This window comes from Calonectris borealis, chromosome 29 (assembly GCF_964195595.1).
Source record: "Calonectris borealis chromosome 29, bCalBor7.hap1.2, whole genome shotgun sequence".
Lineage (NCBI taxonomy): Eukaryota > Metazoa > Chordata > Aves > Procellariiformes > Procellariidae > Calonectris > Calonectris borealis.
Window position 1 is genome coordinate 1,719,867 of NC_134340.1, and position 15,692 is coordinate 1,735,558.

The following is a 15,692-nucleotide window of genomic DNA, read 5'->3' on the forward strand; positions in this document are numbered from 1 at the left end:
AGGGTTCGTCCCGTCTCTCTGCCCACAGCAGGATTAAAACCCACACCGGGGAACTGGTGCTGTGCTGCAAACCAGCCCCACCAGCTCTGCCCGCCATGGGAAGTGGTTTACACCCACCGAGCCCTTCGCCGCCCCGTGGGGTGAAGGGGCCGAGAGGAGGGAGGGAGCCACGATGCTCCGGAGGCGGCGATGATGCTCCGGAGGCGGCGAGAGCAGCCCCACGCCCTGCTGCAACGCTCCCCGCTGCAAACTCGCAGCTTTTACCAGGCAAAGCGAGGCGAGTCGAGGGGCGAGGTGGCCGCGCCGCCGCCAGCAGCGAGCCGGCAGCAGCCGCGCAAAGCTCGGATTCTCCACCCCTTGCAAAACAGCCTTAAAAACAAGCGCAAAGAAAACAGCAAACCGCAGCCCAGGCGTCCGAGGCTGCCGGGTCTCAGAGCGGCACAAACCCACCAGAGCCGCTTCCCTGCCCGCGGACCGGGCTGCGCCTCCGTCCCTTCGGGATACGGATTTAGCCCAAGTCACCTCTCGAACCCGACTTCAACTGCAGTTCTTGCCTTCCTGTTTCCTTTCTCGCTGCCTTTCGTGACTTAATCGGGGTTGTTTTTGTTTTAATATATCCTCCACCGCTGACACCAAGGACTTTTAGTTTCCTTCTTGGCGCTTCGTGGACCTGCAGGATCGGCTCCCTTCTCCTCCGCGCAGCGGGGAAAAGCCCCTTTCCCTAAAAAAAACCAGCACCTATATTCCTGTTACCGGTGCTCTTCCCACCGGCGCGGTGCTCGCCGTTATCCCACCGACCGCTGAGGGACGGCGGTGGGATGGGGGGATGCAGCAAAGGGGAGACGCATCCCCGGCGTCGCAGCGCCTGCGCTTCCCCAGCCCCGCTGCAGGTCCCCGTGAAGGACTCCAGCTTAGCATTGTTTCGCACCTCTTTATCTACAAACCGAGATCAAAACCACACAAACATGCTAAAGTCTCCTCCAAAGCTTCTATTCTGGTTTCAGGATGATGCTATCTGGGTTCCTGTGTCGAGCCTCCAGATGCAGGCAGGGGGAGGGGAGAGGAAGGCGGCCGAAATGCGGCTCCGGAGCAAACCTCCCGCTCGGAAATGCAGCTGCAAGGCCCTGCTCGGCCAAATCCTGGGCCGAATCCTGCTCGGCCAGCCGGCTGCAAATCCAGCGTCGAGCTGCGATCCCCTCCCTCGCACCCAGGATCGGCAGCAAAACCAGCGGCTCGGGTCCCGCCGCCTGCGCAGGATGCGTCCCGCCGGCTGCAGGTCGCGGCCCCGGGAGGCTCAGGAGAGCGGCGGCGGGGCTGGATTCAATCAGGCCCCCGAGGAATTTTTAAAAGACACGGATATTCCTGACCCAGATTCAGACGCTCTCCGGAGAAAAGCAGATGCCAACGGCGCAGCCGGCTCTGCTGAGCTGTAACAAAACCACGCGCGGTGCCAAGAGCGGCAGAGTCGGGGCGGGGGGGGTTGCAAAAAAAAAAAAGAGAGAAAAAAAAAAAAGCACAGCCCTTAAATGATGCCGGAGAACTGGCGTTTGCAAAATGGGGTGAAAGAAAGGATTTGGGGGAAACTATTAAACCGGAGTTGATTTTCTCTTCCCCCGCAGCTCGGGCACCCGTTGGCACCCAGACAACACCCACCAAACAAAGGCGACAGCCCCGACGTCGGCACCGCGGCAGCACCCAAACCAGGCACCCTGCTCCCCTGCACCCCGAATCCCAGCGTTTCATCCCACGCCAGGGGATGCCACCACATCCAGCACCCCGGGAGCGCGTCCCGGGCTGGGGCTGGGTGCTGCAGAGGCTGGGTGACGCCGGTGACCTTCCCCGCGCTGCCAGCGCCGGCAGAGGCCGGAGGGGACACGGGGCAGCTGGCAGGAGGCTGGGCAGGAGCCCCGGGCAAGGTCACCAGCAAGCCCGTAGCCCCCGCTCGGCGCTGGCCAAAAGCCAACCAGGGAACCGGCGTCACCCACCGTGCCAAGGCGAGGACACGGCCTCCGGGAGGAAAAGCTCACGGGACCGGGGCAAGCGGGACCTCGGGAAGCACCCCGGGACCAGCAACGTGCAAAGGCTGATGCAGCCGCTGGCAAAGCCCCACGACCTTGAGCAGCGACCTTGGCGGTGGCATCCTCATGGAGGGGGTCACCCGTCACCCCGAGCCTGGCTGCGGTCTCCCGGGTGGCTCAGCGGCTTCCCCGGGCGTGCACAGCCAGGCTGGGGACCCTGCACCCTGCTACGGGCTCAGCATCCCCTTCCCAGCTGGGACCAACCGCTCGCAGCCCTGCACCATCTCCATCCCCACCCGCCCTCCACCCCCCCCATCCGCCCTCCATCCCCATCCACCCTCCACCCCCCCCACCCGCCCTTCATCCCCATCCGCCCTCCATCCCCCCCATCCGCCCCCCATCCCTATCCGCCCTCCATCCCCATCCACCCTCCATCCCCCCCATCCGCCCTTCATCCCCATCCGCCCTCCATCCCCCCCATCCGCCCTCCATCCCCCCATCCGCCCTCCATCCCCCCCATGCCCCCTCCATCCCCCCCATGCCCCCTCCGTCCCCATCCTCCCTCCATCCCCCCCATGCCCCCTCCGTCCCCATGCCCCCTCCATCCCCCCCATGCCCCCTCCGTCCCCATGCCCCCTCCATTCCCCCCATGCCCCCTCCGTCCCCATGCCCCCTCCATCCCCATCCTCCCTCCATCCCCCCCATCCTCCCTCCATCCCCCCCATGCCCCCTCCATCCCCCCCATGCCCCCTCCATCCCCATGCCCCCTCCCATCCCCCCCATGCCCCCTCCATCCCCATGCCCCCTCCATCCCCATGCCCCCTCCCATCCCCATGCCCCCTCCATCCCCATGCCCCCTCCCATCCCCATGCCCCCTCCCATCCCCATGCCCCCTCCATCCCCCCCACACCCCCTCCATCCCCAGGGAGGAGCAGCTGGACCCCCCGAAGCCGTTCCCCTTCCCTCCCATCCTCTATCCATCACCAGCTCCAGAGCTGGAGACCGCGGGGGGGGGGGGGGGGGTAATTTTCCCCTCTGCACTAAGTAGGTTTTTCTAACCGAAGGGAAGCGGGAGCCCATTATCTGGCTCCGTCGCCCACCCCCCCGGCTCCCTGCAGGGCACGAAATAACCACCTGCCAGCTCCCCGGAGCCCCGCGCCGCGGCAATGATATCGCAGCTTCCCCTGTCACTATTGTCAGAGCAAAATTTAGATACCTGGTAATGAGGAGGTTTAATGTGACAGAGGAGAGGTTGACTCATTGAAAAAAAAAAAAAAAAAAAAAAAATAACGAGGAGAGCGAGCTGAATTCGGGGTCGGATCCTGCGCTCGTAAATCAGGAGGCTGTCAAAGTCGTCCCCGTTGCCGGTGGGGAGCAGAAGCAGCTCTCGACCCCCAAAATCAGACCCACGGTGGGGACTTTCACCGGTGCTGAGGAAAAGGCGGGGGGATGGAAGGGGAAGACGCGGCTATAGTTTTGGGGGCCACCCAGCCCTGCTCCCCACCCCTGGGGCGGGGGGGTTCAAGCCCAGGAAAACCCTCGGCGCCCGACGGCAGCGATGTTTCGCTTTGAGGGTTGTTTTTTTTTTTCCTCTCGAATGGGAAACCGTACGGCAAGATGCAAACCTGGGGCGGGTTTGCTCATCGGACCCCAAAATCACCGCCACCCCCCTCCCCCATTTCCTCAGGCACCCCCCATCGGAAGTCAATGACTCACCAAGCCCCAAAATCCAACACGCCAAAGGGGGACACCCGCTGCCTTCAGCCCCCGCCTGGGGGGCAGGGTCCCACTGCTGGGACGGGGTCCCCAGGGCGTGGGGGGCAGGACCCCACCGCCGGGACGGGGTCCCCAGGGGGTGGGGGGCAGGACCCCACCGCCGGGACGGGGTCGCCAGGGGGTGGCGGGCAGGGTCCCACCGCCGGGACGGGGTCCCCAGGGCGTGGGGGGCAGGACCCCACCGCCGGGACGGAGTCCCCAGGGGGTGGGGGGCAGGACTCCACCGCCGGGATGGGGTCGCCAGGGGGTGGGGGGCAGGGTCCCACCACCGGGATGGGGTCGCCAGGGGGTGGGGGGCAGGACCCCACCGCCAGGACGGGGGGCTCATAGGGTGGGGGGCAGGGTCCCACCGCCAGGACGGGGTCCCCAGGGGGTGGGGGGCAGGACCCCACCGCCGGGACGGGGTCCCCAGGGGGTGGCGGGCAGGGTCCCACTGCCAGCACGGGGTCCCCAGGGGGTGGGGGGCAGGACCCCACCGCCGGGACGGGGTCCCCAGGGGGTGGGGGGCAGGGTCCCACCGCCGGGACGGGGTCCCCAGGGGGTGGGGGGCAGGACCCCACCGCCGGGACGGGGTCCCCAGGGGGTGGGGGGCATGACCCCATCGCCGGGACGGGGTCCCCAGGGGGTGGGGGGCAGGGTCCCACCGCCGGGACGGGGTCCCCCGGGGGTGGGGGGCAGGACCCCACCGCCGGGACGGGGTCCCCAGGGGGTGGCTCAGCAGCGCGAGGAGGGCAAAACCCTCCCTGCAGGGAATTTCGGGGCTCTCCATGCGAGGGGACGGGATTTTCCCCAACAGCAGAGGGGACAACTCTCTCCCCGGGGGGGTTTCTACCCGAGGGAAACTCCATGAGACCCGACTGCTGCTCCGAGCCACCCGCGAGAGCGATGGCAACCCACGGCAGCCCCACGGGACACGGCGGGGAGTGAAACCGTCCCGGGGGGAAACGCTCCTCTTCCCTCCCCTGCCAGCCCAGGGCACCCTGCGGTCCCCTTCCCTTCGCCCAAGGGCGGCGTGGCACACATCTCCATCCCCACCCCAGCACCACGGCCGGGGACCCCCGCACCCCGTCCCCACTCAGGAACGGACACCCAAGAGCGGCTTTGCAGACCCGCCGGCACCCAAAGCACAGCACGGACTCAAGCCTGGGAGCCGGGGCTGCCAAGATGCCAGAGACCCCCAGTGCCACCCACGACCCCAGCAGCGCCGTTCCCAAAGGCTGAGCCCTTCCCCCAGGGCCACCAAGACCTTTCAAACCGGCCTCCCAAAACCACTTCTTTTTTTTTTTTTTCCTTTTTTTTTTTCCACCCCCAAGCACTGGTGAGTAATAGCGGCGATGCCAAAAGTCACGGGGCTGCTGATTTTATTTGCATCTACCGACTGCTAACTCCATCCCTGCCCAAAGCGGCCACCACATCCATCGGGTCCAAAGACGCGAAGGCAACGTAGAAGCAGATGTTGCTCCTGTGTTGCCCCATCCCACGCTTTCGGTCCGGGTTTACACGTCCTAAGCTCCCAGGCAGGGAGCACCGGGCTCCCCAGGGGCTGTAGGGTCCAGCACGGGTCTGGTGCGGAGGAGCTGGTGAAGCTGGTGAAGCCAGGGAGCTTCCCATCGTTGGGAAGAGGATGGTGGTCACCAGCTCCACTTGACCACCAGAAGAAGGATAATAAGCAAATGAGCTTAATTTGCCACTGATATGGCAAGGTTGAATACTGGGAGGGTGACGCCGGAGCAGAGTTCACCGGAGTCCCTTGGAGAGATGGATGGGAAAGACCTGGCCAACACCACCAGGACCGGGCAGGACCAGGCTCCTGCCTCCAGCCCCATGCTCAGACTCAACCACCGCCGCTCCGACCAGCCCCTGGCGCTTCCGACTTGGAAATAAAACCACAAAAATCGGTGTCCTGGCCAGCCGCTTTTCTCCGAGGCGGACCTGCCCATCCATCCGTACGCATCCCCACCATTTCCATCCCAAAAACCGACTTTGCTCCGTAGCCGCAGGCTCGGAGCGCGCTGGCACCTGACGGCTGGAACCTTACCACCGGACACCGCTGGGTTGGTTTTTTTTTTTTAATAAAGCAAACAAAGGTCCACAAACAGCATTAATTATTTGGGACCACAACTTGCAAGCAGAGACCAAGGTCCCGGGCACGAGGAACCGAGCAGAACGAGCCCCCCCTTGGCCCCCAAGTGCCGTGAGAGGAGAAGGAGCCACCGAAGGCCACCGAGAGGCACGGGGGGGGGGGGGGGGGTCCGGCCGCCACCGAACCCAAACCCAACTCGCTCTAAGGGAACGGGAGGAACCGGGACGAGATGCCCCACAACAAAAAACGGGTTTAACCTTCCTCTTCCCCTGCCTTGAAAACCCGGCGGTTCCAACCCGGCACCCGAATAACTTTGCGGGGACCCCCAATCCGGAGCCCGGGAATGGCACCGCTGGAGCACCCCGGGGATCTCGGGGCACCCAGAGCTGCTGCAGCCACATCCAGGGTGGGGGGACAAAGCAGCCCGAGGTCCCTCGTCCCCGGCGTGACTCACCGGGGGGGGGACGCCCACCGTGCCGCAAAGGCTTCACCGCCTGCCGGGACGAGATACGGCCCCGCGCGCGCATCTCTAGGCTGAGGCGGGATGGGGTCGGATCCTCACCCCGTGTTCCCAAGCCACGGAGCCAGCAAGGCGGGGGGAAGGATCCAGCCCCCGGCTCGTCAGGCGGCCGAAATCCAGCCAGGCAGCTGGTCCTCAGCTGCTGCCGCTGGCTCACAAGAGCCACGTTCTAGGCACAGGCGCACAAATCCTGTCCTCCCGGCTCCGCCGGCACCAAACTCGAGCCGAGCTGGGCACGGCTGCACCGACGGCCATCGCCGGCAGCTCCGGCCAGACCCGCGGGGAGACGGTTCCCCCGAGCAGGGAGAGGAGGACTCATCCAGACCCCATCCCGGGATGCATCCTGCGGGAATAGCGGGGAAAATTATTCTGGTTTAAAATGTTTTTGGTTTTTTGTGTTGTTTTTTTTTTTTTTTTAACCCACCCAAAGGTGGTATTTTAGCAGGGAGGGGGGTGGGGAAGGGCCATACCGGGGTCCCCGACCGGCCGAGCCCTTCTCCACGGCCGGAGCGGGGGTGATTTCGGCCAGCCCTGGGGGTGCGGATGCTGCCCACCTCGGGCCCCCCCAGCAAACCGCGGGGCGATGCTCGGGAGAGGGAGGGGGACGCCCAGCCGCTGCGGGAAATGCCACAACTGGGCACCTTCGGGAGGCGCCGGGACACCCCGGGGCTGGCACCTCCGAGCTGCCGGGGCCGGAGCTCCGGAGCCCGCGGCTGAAGCCGAGGGTTTGGTGGCGGGTCCCAGCCCGGGTTTCCGAAGGGACGGCAGCGAAGCCGCTGGGATGCTCCTGCGGCGCAGAGGAGACCGGACCCCGAGGGCAGGCGAGAGCTCAGGACCCGTCGCAAGGGCAGGATAAACACCAGTCACCGTTCCTCTGGGAAAAGGGAAAATATTGGGGGGGGAAAAAAACCCAACCAAGGCGTTTTTTTCTGCAGGCTTGCAAAGGGGGCGAGAGAGAAAGCCCGGTTGTCAGAAGGCAGGATTTGCGGGTAGAAATGGAAATATTTCCAGCAAAATTTTTGGCTGAAGGGGTGGGGGACGTCAAAATAAATAAATATAAATAAAGAGCTGCCCGAATCGATTGTTTGCCCGGAAAGAGGTGGAAGAGGAAGAGGAGGAAAGGCCTTTGCAGCCGTCATCGCCCAGGGCAGTATCAGTTTTCGGTTTCGACAGCAGAAACCCAGGACCCTGCAAGTGGGGCCGAGACCCGCGGCCCCCCGGCCCCGGCCCCCCAGTCGAGCAGAGGGGAGGACCCGCTTCGCCCACCCCAGCCACGGTTCAAGGGCTGGGTTTAACCCAACGAGCGAAGTTTATCTTCCAGCCCCGCTTGCGTTCAAGCCGTCCGCGAGCATCGGAGCCAGGGCAGCGCACGCGAGCGTCTCGTGGGAGGGAAACACTTCGGAAGGATGCCCTGCTCCTTCCTCCGGGTTTTGCACCTTAATTTTCACAGAAGCGGACGTTATCAGCATTATTAACCCCAGGCAGGGCCTGGGCAGTCCCGGCCCCAAAGCAGTAACAATGCAAAAACCCTAAAAAAAAAAAAAAAAAAAAATCAAGATGGAAAAAGTTTTTTCTAGGATGAGCCAAGCCCAGCGCCGGTCCCAGCCCCACCGCATCCGTCCCTCGCGCGGGACCGGCCGGGCCGGTCTCTAGAGCAAACCAAAGATGTACGAAATAGTTAAAGGAGGAGAAGGAACACCCAACGCCCGGGTGGAGAGGAGCCGCAAGCTCCTGCTGCGCCCGACACCCAGCCCCGGCCGAAAGGAAACGGCGCCGAGCAGGAAGGTGTTAAAAAACCCCGGGACCAACCTCAGAGGAACCACGATAAATAACGTTAACGATAAATAACGATAAATAACCTCCCCGACAGCCGAGTCCGCACCGCGGGCTGCTCCCCGCTCGCCTTCCTGTTTGCTTTCGCAGATCCGGGCCGGGACGGTCACCTCCAACCGCCGGCTCCGTCCCGGCGTAGCGGAGCTGCGGCCGCGGCACGGCGATGGCTGCGGCACCCTCCAGCCGCGTCGGGCCCCGCCGTCGTCCCTGGGGAGCGGGCGCGAGCTTCCCCAAAGGGCCGGATTTTATCCCCCGGGGACGGGCACCGATCCTGCATCGGAGCCCGCGTTTTCCTGGCTCGTCTATATTTGGTTTTATTTTAAAAGGAGGAAATCCCGGCTCGCCCACTCCCTGTCGACGAGCCACGGCCTCCCTCCGTGCCTCAGTTTCCCCCTTTCTCCGTGCGGCTGATCCTCCCAACACGGGAACTCCCCCCGCTGCCAGGACCCCCCTCTCCCTCCCTACGTAGCCCTGGATAAAAAGCAACGGGTCCTGATTTACGGGCACTTTTGTGCTTTACCACAAAGGAGAAGGGGGGGGAAAAAAAAAAAATAATAATAATTAGAGGCACACTCACATCAAAGATCGGTGGCAGGAGCAAAAAGGGGGTCTGGGGCAAACAACCCCCCCGGCAGAGCAGCGGCGACCGTGGAGGCTGACAATAGATAAGGGCTCTAAATTCGGCACCGGGCTCTGTAAGGCGATCGGGGTGGGGGTGTGCAAGGCTGTTTATTTGGCTCCAAACTCCGCACCGACACTGCAGCGTCACCCGTGTTTAAAAAAGGAAGGAACGAAAAGAGGGGGGGGGGGAACTAAAAAAAAAAAGAAAAAAAAAAAAACAAAAAAAAGGGAGAAAAGTGCACGCGTACGTTCAACAACAACAACAAAATAATAAAAAAAAAAAAAAAAAAATCAAGAGAAAAGGAGCCGGAGGGGCGGGGGGGAATAAAAGGAAACCCAGTTGGGCTGGCAAGGTTTAAAGCGACGCCTGTTTTAAAAAAAGAAGTTGCTAATTTTAACTCTCCAGTGGAAAGAGTGAGAGGTACTTACAGGAGCCAGGGTGGCTGCGTCCTTCTCCACGCCTGCCGCGCGCGGGCGGCCGGGAGGAAGCGCGCGGGATGCAGCCGCTTGTCCCCGCGCCGCTGCCGCCCCGAGCGGCCGTCACCGTCACCATGGCCGGCGCCCGCTTCCCCCAAACCCCCGTTTTGGGGCGTCCCGCGGCGTCGCAGGGGCAGCGGCAGATGCGAAGGCAGGAGGAGGTGGTTAAGCCTGCGGCCGGGGCGGGGGGGGAAGGGAGCGACCAGAGCCGCTCGCTTGCAAACAGCTGCCGAAAGCAGCCCCCGAGCTCGCTTCCTCCGCCGCCCCGACCCCGGGGACACGGCGGGACGGGGACAGAGCCCCTGGGCGCAGCGGGACCCCCGGGGAGGGCGAGCCCCGCTGCTGGGTCGGCACAGTCAGACGACATCGCTGCGTGGATATTTCCGACCAAATCGGCTTTTCCCCATGGGAAAAGGGCTTTCAAGATGGTTTTTCCACCCCCTTGGTGGCAAAACAGCGGATGAGCTCAGAAAACCGAAGCGCGGGGCAGAGCCGCGACCGCGAAAGGCCACCCGGCTCCGCGGCGACCTCCAGCAGCGCGACGGCCTTTCAGCAGCCGCCTTTACCAAACCCACCTCTCCCAAAGTCGGAAAAAGGCAAAAAAGTGGGATTTTTTTTTTTTTGGCTGGCCGGTTTTGACAAGCTCTCCCTGGAAATACGGAGGATCCCGACGGATGCAAAGAGCTGGGCGCCGGGCGAAGCGGCACGCGGTGGGAACCCGGGAGCTGCAAACCCAAGTCTCCACCAGCATTAAACCTCCGAGAGAACACGGTGCAAGGCCTGAGACAGCAGAGGAGCAGACCCAAGGGCTCTTCCCAAACAGCTGGAAATCAGCCTCGGGCTGCAAAAACCTCCGGGAGAGAGAGAAACAGGCTGGCGCAGACCCCGCGGCTTGTGCGTGCGGTAACGGCCACGTGATTTACCGAGCATGGCTGCAGCGAGATGATACGACCGTCTTCAGGACACGGAAAGAGTCGATTCGATTAAGGTCACAGAAGAGTTTTCTGCAGCAGATGCGGTTGGGCAGAGAGAGGTTTTCCCGGTGCGCCTCAAACGGGGCTGGCCGCGGGAAGACAAAACGCCTATTGATCGCCGGCAGCGATGCTGCACGTCGCAGGACGCGGCTTCGTCGGGATTAAATCGCCCGGCGCTGGTTGTCGCACGCTTCCGAGGCAGGGTCGACCTTGCTTTTCTAATTGCTCAGCTCCTGTCGCTCGCAGAGCGAAGAGGACGAGTTTCAGAGCAGCCCCCCGGAGATGTTTTTTCAAATTCTCCTCCCCAAGCCGCACAACTTGATGCGCCGCTCCTTGGAGCGAGCAATTACGCAGCCGCAAAAATGGCTAAACTGCTCCTCCCCTGCTCAAAACGCCGTGCCGGCACTGGCAGCAGCCCGGGGCTTTGCGGGAGGACACCGCTGACCTGAAAAAACTAGAATTTGCGTGAACCTAAAAAATCAGGAGCTGTTATAACTGGCCGGTATGGAGTCGGTGGAGCTGAGCATCCCGTCTCCAGCAGCAAACAGCGATTTGGGGGAGAACGCATGGAATTACGGAGAGATCCCGCCACCACCCGCCGGCATCGGGGCCGGGGGGATGGGACGCGCACGGTGCGTGGGGACCGAGACGCCCCGGAGGGTCCTGCCCTCCACTCCCACCCCCGAGCTCCAGCGCACCCCGCAGCAGACAGCCCCATCGTTCCTCCGCTCCGTTTCATTAGTCACCGCGCTAAAAAACGTGGTATTTATTTGTGCCCGAAGGAGAGCGGACCGGAGCCGGTCCTATACCAGCACCGCGGCTCAGCCGAACCGCAGCAGGATGGATGCGGTCGAGCCTTCCCGGTCCTCTCCGGTACAGCACGGGCACAAACGGAGCATCACCGAGATACAGCGGGGCCCTTCCACCGCTTTCACCCCGACGCAAGCCTGCGGAGCTGCTCTTGGTTTCTATCAGATGAAGGAAGATGAAGCCCTTGGTCCTGACCTTGCGGAGCAGACGGCGAATGCTACCCCCATCTCCCAGCGCCAAGCCTCCAAATAAATTACCTGCCGCCCTCTCCGGCACTAAAAAAACCATCTCGACCCAGCAAAAACTGCTCGCTAAGCAGCGATGAGAGAGTCCCCTCCTTTCAGGAGCTGGGGTCAGATTATTTTTAAAATCTCTCCTTTTATTGATTTCAATATCAGGTACAGAAGATACATTACACGAAACCGTCGAGCCCTCATAAAACGGGTCCGCGGCGTTGCCTCTACCACAACCTCACTGCAGACGAGGGAGCTGCAAACGTTTACTGGAACAGCAATAAAGAGGCAAAGAAGGTCGAGAAGGGAGAAAACCTGGACACGGGGCCCTCTCCCAACGGCACCTTATTTCTGGGGAACGCAAGGGACAAAATAATAGCGGGTTTGGCCACGAGTCTCGTCCACCCAGGGAGAAACCAGGGCAGGAAAACCCTCCGACACCCCCATTTTGCAAAAAAAAAAAAAAAAAAAGCCCCACAGAGCCCCAAATCGGTGCCGTGGCTGCGGCCGGGATCCGGCAGAGCCGCGCCAGGCGGCGAAGCAGAGGGAGGAGGCACCCGCCGTGGGGTGGGGGGCTGCCCGCCGGGCTGCAGGACCTCGAGCGGGCGTCACCTCCCTGCCCCGCGCCAGCTTTCGTGTTGCAAGGGCGGGGGGGGGACCCTGCTGCCTGGTCCCGCTCACCGGGACCCCTTTGTGACCGCAGCAAGAGGGGGGTGCGCAGCTCCCCGCCGGCACCAGGACCCGCTGCTCCTCCTGCCACCGCAGCAGAGCTGTAGGGGTCAGATCCTGCACCCATTTGGGAGTCTGAGCCCCTGAGCTGCATCCAGCCGGGGTGACCTCCACGGGGAGCTCACGGCCCGGAGCGGGGGGAGATGCACGGCCCCTGGCAGGCGAACTCAGGGGGGAAGGCAGCGAGAGCCCGACGGGTGGGATTTGCCCCCCTACCTGCTAGGCAGACTCCTGCATCTTCTGCTCCTGCCAGAGGATGAGCTGCGGCCACCGCTCCTCGATCAAACTGCAAAGAAAAAACGAGGAGCCGTCAGTCTGAGGGGACGCAGCTCCCCGCACCGCCCGGCCGGCCAGAGGGGACAGTGAGGGGCTCCCGGTCCCTGTCCTGAGGGGACAGGAGCCGGAGGGGTCCCCTCCCGCGCTGCCCCGATCCTGAGCATCGCTGCAAGGGCCACGGAGGACGGGTGGGACCTCGCCGGGCTCCTGCGAGGCAACCAGGAGCCCCGAGCCTACGAAATGCGGGGAGCATCCCCGGAGATGGGGACGGGATACGGGAAACGGTGGGACCGCAGAAGAACGGGGGGAAAAAGGAGCAAGAGAGACGGGTATAAAGAGACCAGGGGGAAAAGGAACTAAAAAGAGTTTGGGAATGAAAGAAACCATAAAACAACAATTATCATTAACGAGGGACGAGATCCAGGCGTTGAAGGTTTCGAGTGAACGTCGCGATCTCTGTGGAATCCCTCGCGCGCGCCCCACCGGGAAAAGCACCGACCCGCGCGCTCGGATGCGTTCTGCCGGGGCGCGCAGCCCGCGCGCGCTTGGCCCAAGGCGGCCCTCGTCGAGACCAAAACGCCGCGGCCCAGAAGGAGACGCGGCTGCTAAATTCATCTCACTCGCCGCTCAAAGACGAGAGGCGATCCACAGGGCAAAGCGCAGCGGTTTCAGCCAGCTCTGTGCCGGTCATTCATCTACCGGTGGCCGTCACCGTCCGGCGTGGGACGGTGCATCCCCGTCGCGCGCTCCCGCAAGCGAGAGGAACGGCGCTTTCTCTCGCTGAACAAAGGGAAACTGAGGCACGGAGACCAGCACCCGGCTCTCCGAACGCACCGCGAGCTCCCGCGCCCGAAGCCGAGTTGCAGCCTCACCCCCGGCGCCTGCCACAGAGCGAGGAATTGTGCTCAGCTTTCCGGCGTCCTCATCCTCCGCTTCAACCACAAAACCAGCCTTCCTCCCCCCGGCTGCCTCCCCTCCCACGGCCAGCTCATTTCCTGACATTACAAAATTCAGCCCGAACAAAGCCGGAGCGAGGAGCGCGCGGCTCCGGCCGGGGCTGCACCTACCCCTTGCCCCCGAGGAGCCAGGCGGAGGGGACACCCCCCAAAACAGTCGGGGTACAAGCGGCTTTCCAGCCTCCCACGAGCACCGAACCTCGCGCCGCGGGGGCTGGGGTCCTGCAGACGGATCGGCCGCAGGGTTTCCCAGCATCAGGACAGACGGACGAGTCCTGGCTCCGTCACCTCCACGACGGCAGAGCAGCGGGGACAAGGACGGGGGGCTCCAGCTACTGCCCCGCTTGCACCCATTAACACCCAGACCAACCTGTTGCCCCCCCCGCCCAGGACCACCCCTTTATTTCCCTTAATAAAAAAGAGCCCACGTGGGGACGAGGACACCCAAGAAGCGTCACCTTGCAAGTGCCACGCTCCCAGCTGGGACGAGGGACGGCACGACCCGCGCTTCCACTTTCTGCCTTATCTCAGCTGCCAACTCGGGGGTCAGGGGCTGCAAACGAGCCCCCCCCCCCCCACCGGCACCCACCGAGCTGTCGTTAGCGCAAACCCGCAGGGAGCGGGGCCGGGGCCGGCTCCCAGGGATGGAGACCTTAGCGTGAGCGGGACCACCCCCGCACCAGGGAGCTGCGTGAGGTTGGCACCCATGCCACGCCGTCCCCGGTGTTTAATGCAAAGGGTCCCCGACGGGCTCCTGACCCCCCCCTCGGTGTATGGCAGCACCTCGCAGGGCTGGTGGCAGAGCACCCACGCTCCCGGCAGACCGGCGAGGTGGGGAACCCTGGGGTGTTTCGCCCGGCTCCGACAGAGCCCACGCGCTCCCCTGCAAGGGCCCGATCCCAACCCGGCGTCACCCATCAAGCCCCCGAGACGGGGTGGGACCAGCCCAGAGACCACCAACGGGAGCTGAAGGGCCCGATCCTCTCCAGCCCCGCGGCTCCAGGGGTGCTTCACGCCCCGGCCAAGCTGCAGAAGTTGCTGCCCTTTGGATCCGGTGGTACATCCAGCACCAGTAAACCCCAGTGAACGCCCAGTCCCCATTTTGCAGCGTTTTCGAGCTGGTGCAAAGCAGCAAAGCCCCCACCCGCCGGCGCTGCCGGTTCCCCGCGTCCGTCCATGCACATCCTGCGCTCCGGCGGGCGAGGATCCTGGCACGGCTCCCAGAAACTCTGGATTCTGGGGTATTTCGAAAGGTCACCGTCCGACCCAGCGCGGGACGGTGGGACCAGCACCGGGTGAAAGGTTGGGGCTGGGCCGTGCCACCGGCAGCCCCCAGGGACCCTGCGCAGCCCCCAGGGACCCCGCGCAGCCCCCAGGTCCCATCCCCGCGGCACCGCGCCTGCGTTCAAAGCCTTTTTGTTTTAAAAAGAGAAAGGCTGCCCAGGAAAGGGGAAAAGTATGGTGTTTTCCAAACGCTCTGTTATTTTATAAGCTGGGGGGGAAAAAAAGGGAGGGATGGAGGCAGCGAAGGCAAATGAATTCCCCTTTCTACGTGAAAAAAAGGAGGGGAGGAAAAGGGGGAAAGAGAAGACAATCTTTTTGTCCAGCTTTCGGCCAGAAATGCTGAGCAGACGATAAAATTGTTCCTGTTTGAAAACCGAAGCTTCGGTTTCGCCCAGCGACAAACCAAAACTCCTCTGCAGGACGTGGCGGGGGGGACCCCCTGGTTTTTAATTGAGGGGGGGGGGAGGGGCTGTGGAGCTGCTCCAAGGAAGGATCCCGGAGGATATGCAGGGATGGACCCGGGATATCTGCTCAGCTGATGCTCAGCCCCTGTGCCACAGCCAGTCTTTCCTAATACCCCCAAATATATATATATTCCCATATATATATATAAAAACCACCAAATATATATACTTTCAGATATATATCTCTCTCCCCAAATATATACAACCCTATATATATATATACACGCACAGACCCCCCTGACTACATCATATATACGTATTATACCCTCAAATAAATAATTCCCATATATATACACACACACCCCTGACTACATCATATATACGTATTATACCCTCAAATAAATAATTCCCATATATATATACACACACACACCCCTGACTACATCATATATATGTATTATACCCTCAAATAAATAATTCCCATATATATACACACACACCCCTGACTACATCATATATACGTATTATACCCTCAAATAAATAATTCCCATATATATATACACACACACACCCCTGACTACATCATATATACATATTATACCCTCAAATAAATAATCCCCTGGAGCCGGCGGAGGAAGGGTCTCAGGCAAAACCCATCCTCGCCGCGCGCAGAAGCCTGGAAGATGCGAAATCCCTCA

At 62.4% G+C, this 15,692-nt stretch overlaps 1 protein-coding gene across 1 annotated transcript in view; it reads right to left on the reverse strand.

The window, feature by feature from the left end:
* Positions 1 to 15,692, reverse strand: part of MEF2D (myocyte enhancer factor 2D) — an 81,521-nt gene that overhangs the window by 42,437 nt on the left and 23,392 nt on the right. Inside the window, exon 2 of the mRNA XM_075176340.1 lies at positions 12,291 to 12,360. The gene's annotated coding sequence lies outside the window, so the exon portion shown is untranslated. The remainder of the gene's footprint in view (positions 1 to 12,290; positions 12,361 to 15,692) is intronic.